This window comes from Cetorhinus maximus, chromosome 1 (genome assembly GCF_964194155.1).
Source record: "Cetorhinus maximus chromosome 1, sCetMax3.hap1.1, whole genome shotgun sequence".
NCBI classification, from domain to species: Eukaryota; Metazoa; Chordata; class Chondrichthyes; order Lamniformes; family Cetorhinidae; genus Cetorhinus; species Cetorhinus maximus.
Genome location: NC_135879.1, coordinates 51962527 through 51973219, shown reverse-complemented (window position 1 = coordinate 51973219; position 10693 = coordinate 51962527). Strand labels below are relative to the sequence as shown.

Genomic DNA, 10693 nt, shown 5'->3' with positions numbered 1-10693 from the left:
GTCCCGAACCCTGGCACCGGGCAGGAAACACAGCCATCTGGACTCTCACTCTTTGCTACAGAGAACAGTGTCAATCCCCCTCACTATACTATCCCCTATTACCACTACATTCTTTTTTGCTTCCCCCGCTTGAACGGCTTCCTGTACAACAGTGCCATGGCCAGCCAGCTCATCCACCTTGTAAACTTCGCTTTCATCCACACAGGTTGTGAGCACCTCAAACCTGTTTGACAATTGCATAGCCTGAGGTTCCTCCCCTACTGCCTGCTTGGTCCCATTACCTGCCTCATTGACAGTCACATCCCCCTGTCCCTTACTGCTGACCAAAACAGGTGACCCTCTTCTAAGAGGTGTGACTGTCTTCTGGAACAAAGTATCCAGGTATTTCTCCCCCTCCCTTATGTTGCGCAGTGTCTGCATTTCGGCTTCTAGATCAATAATCCTGACCCGGAGTTCCTCATGCTGCTTACATTTCCTGAAGACGTGTTTGTCATGGATCGCCTTGATGTCCAAAAGCTCCCACATCTCACAGCTGCAACATAACACCTGTCCCATCATTTTAACTTATGCTATTTAGTTAATTTACTTTAATTACTTTCTTCCTATGTATGCTACAATTTACTGTTTATTGAATGCTAGTACAATTGACAACTAAAGGTTAAATGCTTCTTAACTACAAGGAATGTGTTTTAGATGTTTGTTTAAATTATTTTATTTTTATTGCTTTTTTTTATCAGTATTTTAATGTTTTCAAATTTTGGTTTATTATTTTAAAGTTTTATTTATTTATAGATCTACCTTAATTCGCCTGTCCCAAGCTGGTTTCTCACAAACTTGCCCCTTAGACTGAGCACTTACTGGCCAATCAACTTACTAACTTCCTGTGACGTCACAGTTGCTTATTTCTTTTTCCCCGACTGCAGCCTCACAGCAGCTGAAACAGTGAAACAGTACACTTCTCAACTCCCAACTGCCTCCCGCAGGTCTGCTCTGCTCCGACTCCTCAGCAAGGTAGGCCACTCTGCAATCCCAGGACTGTATTTATAGGCGCTTCTCAACTAACAACTCCCTCCCACAGGTCTGCTCCGCTCCGACTCCCAGCAAGTTAGGCCACTCTGCAATCCCAGGGCTGTATTTATAGGCGCTTCTCAACTAACAACTGCCTCCCGCAGGTCTGCTCCGCTCCAACTCCCCAGCAAGGTAGGCCACTCTGCAATCCCAGGACTGTATTTATAGGCGCTTCTCAACTAACAACTGCCTCCCGCAGGTCTGCTCCGCTCCAACTCCCAGCAAGTTAGGCCACTCTGCAATCCCAGGGCTGTATTTATAGGCGCTCCTCAACTCCCGACTCCCTCCCGCAGGTCTGCTCCGCTCCGACTCCCAGCAAGGTAGGCCACTTTGCAATCCCTGGTCTGTATTTATAGGCGCTCCTCAGCTCCTGACCGTCTCCTGCAGGTCCGCTCTGCTCCACTCCGACTCCCCGCAATGTATTCCACCTGCAAAATTTTTGCCCACTCACTTAGCCCCCTGAAGCGTCCTTGCATCCTCCTCACAGCTCACACTTCCACCTAATTTAGTTTCATCTGCAAACTTGGAAATATTATATTTAATCCCCACATCCAAATCATTGATATAGATTGTGATTAGCTGGGCCCAAGCACTGATCCTTGTGGTATCCCACCATTCAGAGCCTGCCAACCTGAAAATGGTCCATTTACTCCTACTTTTTGTTTTCTATCTGTTAACCAGTTCTCAATCCATGCCAGTATATTACCTCAATTCCATGTGCTCCAAGTTTGTTTACAAACCTCTTGTGTGGGACCTTGTGAAAATCTAAATATATCACATCCACGAGTTCCCCCTCATCTATTCTGCTGGTTACATCCTCAAAAAACTCCTACAGGTTTGTTACAAATGATTTCCTTTCATAAATCCATGTTGACCCTGCCCAATCCTACATGATTTTCTAAGTGTGCTGTTATCACATCCGTTATTATAGATTATAGTATTTTTCCTACTGAAGTCAGGCTAACAGGTCTGTAGTTTCCTGTTTTCTCTCTCCCTCCTTTCTTAAATAGTGGGGTGACATTTGCCACCTCCCAATCTGCAGGAACCATTCCAGAATCTGTAGAATTTTAAAAGATGGCCACCAATGCATCTACTATCTCTGCAGCCACCTCTTTCAGCACTCTGGGATGCAGATCATTAGGTCCAGAGGATTTATTTAAGACCCAGTAATTTCTCTCATACTTTTTTTACTAGTATCAATTTCTTACAGTTCCTTGTTTACACGAGTCCCTTGATTTTCCATTATTTCTGGAGGTTTTCTAGTATTTTCCTCCGTGAAGACAGACACAAAGTATTTGTTTAGTTTCCCTGGCATTTCCTTATTCCCCATTATAAATTCTCCTGACTCCGTTTGTAATGGACCCACATTTAATTTTGCTAATCTTTTCCTTTTTCACAGACCTATACAAGCTTTTACGGTCTATTTTTATGTTTCTCACTAGTTTACTTTCATATTCTATTTTCCTTTTCTTAATCTTTTCCTTGGTCTCCCTTTACAGAATTCTAAAATGCTCCCAATTCAAATCTTGCCATTTTGGCAACTTTATATGCCTCTTCCGTTGATCTAATGCAATCCTTGATTTCTTTCGTTAGCCACTATTGGAACACTTCCCTTGCTGGGTTTTGTGCATCGAAGAAATATAGTTTTGCTGTAAACTATCTATTAATTCTTTAAAGGTTAATCATCACCTGTCTACTGTCATACCTTTTAATGTAGTCTCCCAATTTACCATAGCCAATTTCTCTTCATATCTTCATAATTTCCTTTGTTTAGACTTAAGACCTTAGGATGGAATTTTCCATTCCAGAGATTTAGGGCAAAATTTTCCGTGCCGGCTGGTGTCTGGCATCATGGCGGACATGAGTGGACAATATGGTGGGAAAGACAAAAAAAATCGGTTTCACGCTGTCGTGAAACACATTTGCAACCGTCCGCTCTGCCCATCAATGTCGAGCCATGTTTCCCACCGCCAGACATCGGGAACTTCATTGTAATACATCTGCATGTCATTATAAGTCCAGTGTGCTGGAATCATCTCTCCATGCTGGATCATCTGAGCACATCTCAGCATTTATAAGGTGTGCACTTGGCAATCTGCATTTCAAGGGGAACTGTCAGGTCAGTGCGCAGTAATGTTGCGCAGTGCTCGCAAGGGTCGCCTGTTGGATCTCAGGCATTCAGGCGGGCAGTGCAGTGTGGGGGCAAGGACTGTCCTGCGGTTGAGGCGAGTTGTGGGGGGGGGCGCAAGGGCTACCCTGCAAATGATGGTAGTGCACAAGCACGTAGTGGGTGGTTGGCAGGGAGGAAATCAGCCACGCATTAGGGAATCCTCGTATAAAATGACCATTCCTCCGCAGATACAGTTCAGTTGCAGCCACATTGACACGCTTGGAGTCAAGCTGCTGCCCACTCAAGCAATGCAGACGCATGAAAGTGCCACAAAATGCTCCAGAGCTTTTCACCCCTTGGACACAGATTGCAAACTAATGAGTGTTTTAGTGGACTGCAGAACAATTGGACAGCTGCGCACGTTGTACAATGTCCTTGCTAAAGCTGGCAGCCATGGAGCAGTCACTAGTGGAGGTGCTCACAACCCCCTGCAATGTCATCATTCAGGTTTGGACCAGTCTCCCCCATGGTTCAAGCTAACAGTGCATCCTTGCAGTGTGGGTTAGGAGAATGCCTGTGCCTGAGCTGAGAGCACAGCATGCAGTCCAGTGGGTGAAGCAGCTGCCAATTGGTCAGGTGGATTGAGGCGAAGGCAGGTGGGGGTTCGGGTAGCCACGCAGCGCTCTAAACCCTGGTCATTAAGTGGTGGCCAGCACTCTCTGGGATGCGTTAAGGGGCCTTCAGACTTAACCAAGAGAGGTTCTTAGAACACGCAAGCTAACCCATGTGTCTCTCTTTCATCCTGCAGGAGGAGTACATCAGGAGCGTGGAGCCTGGTGACCTAACTGTATGCCTCATGGCTTACAGAGAACAGAAATGAAGGAGAAGAGAGTGACAGGGGTGCCTGGCTGGGCAGAGAGAGGAGCAGCACCCTCAGGAAGAAGGGACGGTTGGGGCTCCCGCACATGCCACTGAAGAGCCACAGCGAGCCATTGCTGGTCAGCACCTAGCTAGACCGAGGGTCTATAGTTGCGGCCTTTCTTTCCTGCAGATGAGCAAGAACCAGTGTGGCCGAAGACTGCGCAAGTCTAGGGAACTGGTCGGTCACATCTGCTAGCTTCTGCAGGATTTGGCGCCATGGGGATATGGAGGGCATCCACTGCCATTGGCCGTGTAAGTGACATTGGCGCTCAATTTTTATGCCAGTGGCTCCTTTCAGAGCTCCACAGGTGACCTCTGTGGGATATCACAAGTCTCTACCCGCAAATACATCCATGAGGTCACGGATGCCACCTTCGTGAAAGTACACAACTTTGTGCATTTCACCCGGGACCAGGAAAGCCAGGATGCAAGAGCGCTGGGATTTGCCCAGATCTCAGGTTTCCCACAGACGCAGGGTGCCATCGACTGCACTCATGTGGCGCTCAGACCTCCAGCGCAACAAGCAGTCAATTATGTCAACAGCAAGGGCTTCCATTCACTGAATGTGCAGCTGGTGACCGCCACAAACACATCCTGCAGGTGTGTGCACGGTTCCCAGGGAGAGTCCATGACTCCCACGTTCCTAGCAGGTCTCAGATCCCTAACGTCTTCCAAGATCCACAGAGGCTGCAGGGATGGCTCCTCAGGGACAAGGGCTACCCGCAGAGGACATGGCTGATAACACCCCTGCGGCGTCCTCAGACTGCAGCAAAGCGAAGGTATAATGAGGCTTATCCTGCAACTTGCACCTCGGTGGAGCAAACCATCGGGATGCTGAAAATGAGGTTCTGGTGCCTCAACTGGTCTAGTGGAGCCCTGCAATATAGTCCACAGAGGGTGTCACGCATCGTCATTGCCTGCTACGCCCTTTACAACCTGGTGCTGCAACGAGAAGAGGAGCTGGCTGAGGAGGAGATGGAGGAACTGCATGTCTCCTCCGATAAGGAGGGCGTTGATGGGGATGAGGGTGTGAAGGTTCTCGAAGGCGAGGATGTCAGTGATGACATCGTCACACTGTCCAGACGAGGCCGGGTGCTTGAGGGCCTCTCATAGCTGCTAGATTCTTGAAGGATGATGACGACATGCAGTGAGGACACACCAAGGATCTTCACATTGCATCTGTGAACGTTTGACTCCAGCCTGGCTGATGGCAGTGCACATACTCTGTGATAAGGCTCCTATCATGGAAACGCATCAGAGGCCCTAATAGTCACAAGATTCCAGGAAAATGATGACAACATGCAGTGAGGACACTCCATAGATCTTCACATAGCCACTGTGAATGTATGATTCCTGTCTGACTGAGGGCAGCTCGCTTGCACTCTGTGATCAGGGTGATATATCATGGAGATGCAGCCATGAAACTTTAAATGCACCTGATCCTTTGTCAGCCTTCAGCATCTGACCCTTCCAGGAGCACAACTCACTGGTCACAAGATGGGGGCCAGCCTCACCTTAAAGGTGCTGAGAGCACACAGAGAGAATGATGGAACTTTGTGACACCTACCCACAACATTCTGGCAGCAATGACAAGCACCATCGAGGTGCAGGCATCACTAATGTGTCCAGTGAGTGTGAAGCCGAACCATCACTTTGGCCTGAAGGCTGCACAAAGCACAGGGAAGAGGCCCTGGATGGAGACACCTGCCTTCATCTTGTGCAGGAACCAAGGTTTCACATCTGAGTAACGCAAACACTGCTCATCATAACAAGAATCCACAGGTAAGGAGACATTCTTGGGAGTGTATTTGCAATAGTCAACATTATGCACATGTGATTAACACCTGTGCCCAAGCTTCCGGCGGCGGCGGCGATAGCGGCTTCTCCGCTCCTCAGTCTCTCTCTCCCTCACACTGGCAGCATGTTCCGAGCGGCGCTCCGATACAGCGGCACCGGCCTGGGCCTGGCCGCATGGAGGCGGACAGCGGCGGCCCGGCGAGGGCACCCGGCAGCGGCTGCCCTTGCTTCACGCTGGTACTCACATGGCAAACAAGAAACTGATGAGGAGTTTGATGCTCGTTGGGTCACGTACTTCAACAAGCCTGACATTGATGCTTGGGAGCTCAGAAAAGGAATGAATGCCCTTATCGGATACGATCTCGTACCTGAACCCAAAATTCTCGATGCTGCCCTGAGAGCATGCCGTAGATTAAATGACCTAGCTAGTGCAATCCGCATTCTAGAAGCAGTGAAGGACAAAGCTGGCCCTCACAAAGAAATCTACCCTTACGTTATTCAGGAACTCAGGCCCACGTTGACTGAACTGGGTATTCCAACTCCGGAAGAGATTGGTCTAGACAAACTATAACATTATACTTGATAGTTTTCTGACCTTCGTCCGTTGATTGTACATGATGCAGGATGCAACCTAAAATATTACTTGATTGAACATTTGAAGACTGTTCTGTTAAATGTATTATGTCTACCTGTGAACTTAACTCAATAAAGAATGGGATGAAACGCTTAGTGCTAACAGTTATTGAAATGAACATTTGTGTGACTTGTAATTGTTCCAAATCCACCTTTGGACTACCAGCAGTACCGGGTAATTCCAGTCTCTGAAGTATCAGCCTTTTAAGTTTAGTGTTCATGCCAACACAGATGCTAATTACAGTGACATTCATATTAGGTGTAGCTTTACTGAAGTTAGTTACTACTGCTGTGAGGCCGTTACCATTCAATAAGTTGCTCAGGCTGATTCTAAAGTGAAACTGAAATATTTCTCCAGCTGGAACTCCTAATCAGCAGCACATTTTTGTATACTAAGTCTGCAGTGGGCTAAATAACTGCTGTTTCTTCTGTCTCGAGCTGAGATAGCCCCCACTTGCAGCTGGTGGTTTCCTTTGACAGTTACATTTTCCATGGAATCCGATTAATGTCTTCAATTTATTGTGTTGGCTGCACTGTTTAGATTTAGAGCTGAGTGCATCTTCTTAACCTTCCCCTGGCATCCACAGCGGAGGTGGATGCAGCCTGCTGACTGCTAAGCCCTGACTGTGATGACCTTGACGGGCGTCCTCTGGAGGGCCGAGGCCTTAAGGGCCCTGGCCTGCTTTTAGGGTCCTGCTGTGCGGCAGTGCCACCTTCCTCGGCCTGTGAAATGGAGCTGCTGGGGTCACAGGAAGAGGGGATTCATATAGGCCAGTCACTCCCAGGACATCTGCTGATCCTCCTCCCTATGGATACCCGAGAGCCCCAGCCTCATTCCTTCGGGAGAAGGGGAAGCTGAAGTGAGATTGAGTTGCCCCGTACCCCTCTCGCGTTGACACTGTTGGAAGCCACCTATGATGTCAGCAATGGAGTTCAGCCTGCGCAGCAGTGCAGGACCGACGTCCTGGACCAAGGTCTCCATGGCGGCTGCTATCTTATCAGTGTTGACCTCAATACGTTGGCATCCTTGCACTATCACCTCAGAGTGAATGGCGGACGGACTCCTCCATCTTGACTTGCAATCTGAGGAGTGCAGCAGACATCCCTTCCTAATATTCCCAAGCTTACCTTCGCAGCTCCAGCAACTGAGGTATGACTGAATCCAGAGGCTCATCATTTGACTTGGACTCAGCAGATTTCTCGCCTCCAGCAGTCCTCCGAGTGCTGGAAACCTGGGAAGTCCCTGCCTCCGCCTGCTGTGATTCAGACAGTGAGATGTACTCACTGGATTATGACCCCAAGGCTACTCTAGAACTAGGTCTTACCGAGGCGTGTGTCTCCGCGCTGGTGGAGGGTGTGGGTGAGCGCTGTGATGGATCTTCAATTGAGGTTTCAGCAGATTCCACTTCTGAGGTGTCTTTGGGGCTTGAGTTGAGGACCTGGGTCATGGACTCCATCTGTTTCCCAGATGTGCCTGCAAAAGCAAGGAGAGGTAATTAGTACATGGCAGTGGCCTGTGAAAGAGGACACATCACTCACAGCATGGTTGTCTGATGGATGTTGCATTGCTGGATCCTCACTTGGTAGAGCACTGCCAACCTCAGCATCAGCACAGGACCAGTCTAGATCCTCGCCGGCCAGCTGGATGGCTCTATTTTCAAAGTCTGTGAGGACCTTGATTTCAGTCATTCCTCCGCCAGTCTGTGACCTCTCCCTCTTTTTGTGTGCCAGCTTCCCCTGCATAAATAGAGATGGAGAGAGTGTAAGCAGGATGCCTGCCAGGCCAGATGATAAGTATGCCTGGCATGTGTGGGTGGTGAGTGGTCCCATGGACGGGATGAGGACAATGAAGGTGTGCATGTGAGAGTGAATGGTGACGTTCCTTGAACTAGCAGTGAGCTATGACAACCTGTGGCTGTGTGAAGGAGCTGTGAATGTATGATTTGAGAGTAATAAGAAGAGTGACTTACCCTGGCGGAACAGAGGAGATTATTCATCCTCTTTCTGCACTGGGTGGCTGTCCTCTTTTGCAGAATGTTGGCATTGACCACCACCTCCCAAACCGGATTGGTGATGTTGTTGCCCCTCCTGCGGCCATAGCAGGGGCAGAAGACATCATGGCGGGCCTTCATGGTGTCAAAAAGGCGTTGCAGGGATGCATCACTATATTAGGGGGCTGTAGTCTTCTTGCCTTTCAGAGCCATGTCTTCTTTGCAGCAGTCTTGGGCTAGGAGCACTGAGTAGTGTGCATGTGTCTGCACTTTAAATATGGCACCCGGCATGATGAAGCGGAGGGGTGATGGCATGGCAGGCAATTGACACCCCACCCGCCATCGAAACGGTGTGTTTCCCGGGAATGCATGATTAATGAGGCATGATTGGGACAATACAGCGTGAGAAGCCACCATTGCAGCCAGTAGGTAAAATGTTCTTCTTCCCGCCCACTACTGCACTTAGTGCACATCTGGGATGATTCCGCCCTAAGCGTGGTGGTGAGCAGGTTTTGCAGTGTGTTTCCCGCTGGGCGGCATGACAGGAAATCACACCCGATTTCACGCTCAGAAGCTGATTAATTATGCATTGGTGAGTAGTTCTCCGAATCACACCAGGATGTCCCCTACCCGAAGGATAGCTCCAGGAGGCCCACCAGCCTTGTCTCACTGGCCTGGTTGCAAAGGAGGTCAGCTCGTCAGGCACCCACTCATGAAACGCCATCCAGTGCAGGAAGAGGATGAATGGTTTCATCCGCTCCCCCAGGGTAAGTCAAACTTCAGCTTGCTCCAATCTCACACTCTCATAATGGCATAATTCACTCAAAAGGCTACACTGCTCAGGGGTCTCACACAATATTAATGGGAAGACATAACACTGATTGTCTCGCAGACACTTTAACATCACCAGCATCTCACCTATCATGCTGCACAAACTCCAATCTCACCCCTTACTGGGCAGGACTCAGCACACACAGCTTCCCAACCTCTCCTCCATCTCTTCTCATCAAGCTCCATCAATTTATCTTCATGCAGGTCAAGCTCACCCACAGCCAGAGGTTGATATCCCAGATGGGAGGAGAGGCGGCAGACGTCCAGGAGCTGTCCTGGTTTGAGGAGGATGCTGCCGAGCTGTCAGGCGAAGACCAAGATCACTCCTGTGGGGAAGGCAAGATCGGCCTTTCCCAGCAAGCCTGGGAGGATGAGTCCTCCATGAGTTGATCACATCCTGACATCCACAGTATATGACATGCAATGTTGTATTCAGCCTGCTCACCTACCTTCTCCCTCTTACAGGCCCTAGCAGGGCCAGGCAGAACTCCAGACCATCCATAAGCCCCAGCCCTCAGGCCACCTCAGAGGAGGATGCTGAGGATGCATCAGATGAAGAACCATCACTATGTTCACTTGCACCTTCTACCAATGGGTCATAGTTCTAGATTAGGCTCGGGATCACATTCTGGGGAACACCTCACTGACATGACTCCACAGCTGACAGAGGAAGTGATAGCCCAACTCTCTGGCACTTGGAGGACTGCTGGAGATTAGGCACCCGCTGAGCCTGAGTTAGATGATGAACCTCTGCAAGCAGGTGTCTCTAACATGCTGGAGATGTAACAACAGAGGCAGAACATCAGGCAGAGTTGTGAGAGGCAGTCAACAGAGTAGAGCAAAGGATGGAGGAGTCCATCGGCGTTCTGTCTGATGTCATAGCTCCGACATGTGAGCGTCTCGAGGCCTCCGTGGGAAGGATTGCGACCGCTTTGGAGACCTTGGTCCAGCAGGTTTTGCCGGATTTGCACTCAGACTTGCACTCCATCACTATAAACATTGGTGGGATCCATCAGTGGCTAAATGAGAGAGGGCCGAGGCACCTGAACCTTCCTCCAGGTGCCCCTTCTCCTCAGGGAGTCAGGCAGGGGCCCTCGGGCATTCATAGGGTGGAGGACCAGCAGCTGGAGACCCTGGGGCCATCCACCCAGGTGACTCTGAGAGTGTCCAGCCGATCCCAAAGCCCTCTGTCTGTTACCCCATCACCTCCAGCTGTACAGGCCGAAAAAGGTGCATCTGCTCCACAGCAGGACACTCAAAGCAGGCCAGGACCCTCCAGGTCTCGCCCTCTAGAGGATGCCTGTCAAAGTCATCAAAGGCAGCAGGGCGTAGCTGTCAGCAG

General features: G+C 49.6%; 1 pseudogene; it reads left to right on the top strand.

The window, feature by feature from the left end:
* Positions 1-5964: 5964 nt before the first annotated feature.
* On the top strand, positions 5965-6632 carry LOC144683675 (cytochrome c oxidase subunit 5A, mitochondrial pseudogene; annotated as a pseudogene).
* Positions 6633-10693: the final 4061 nt, after the last annotated feature.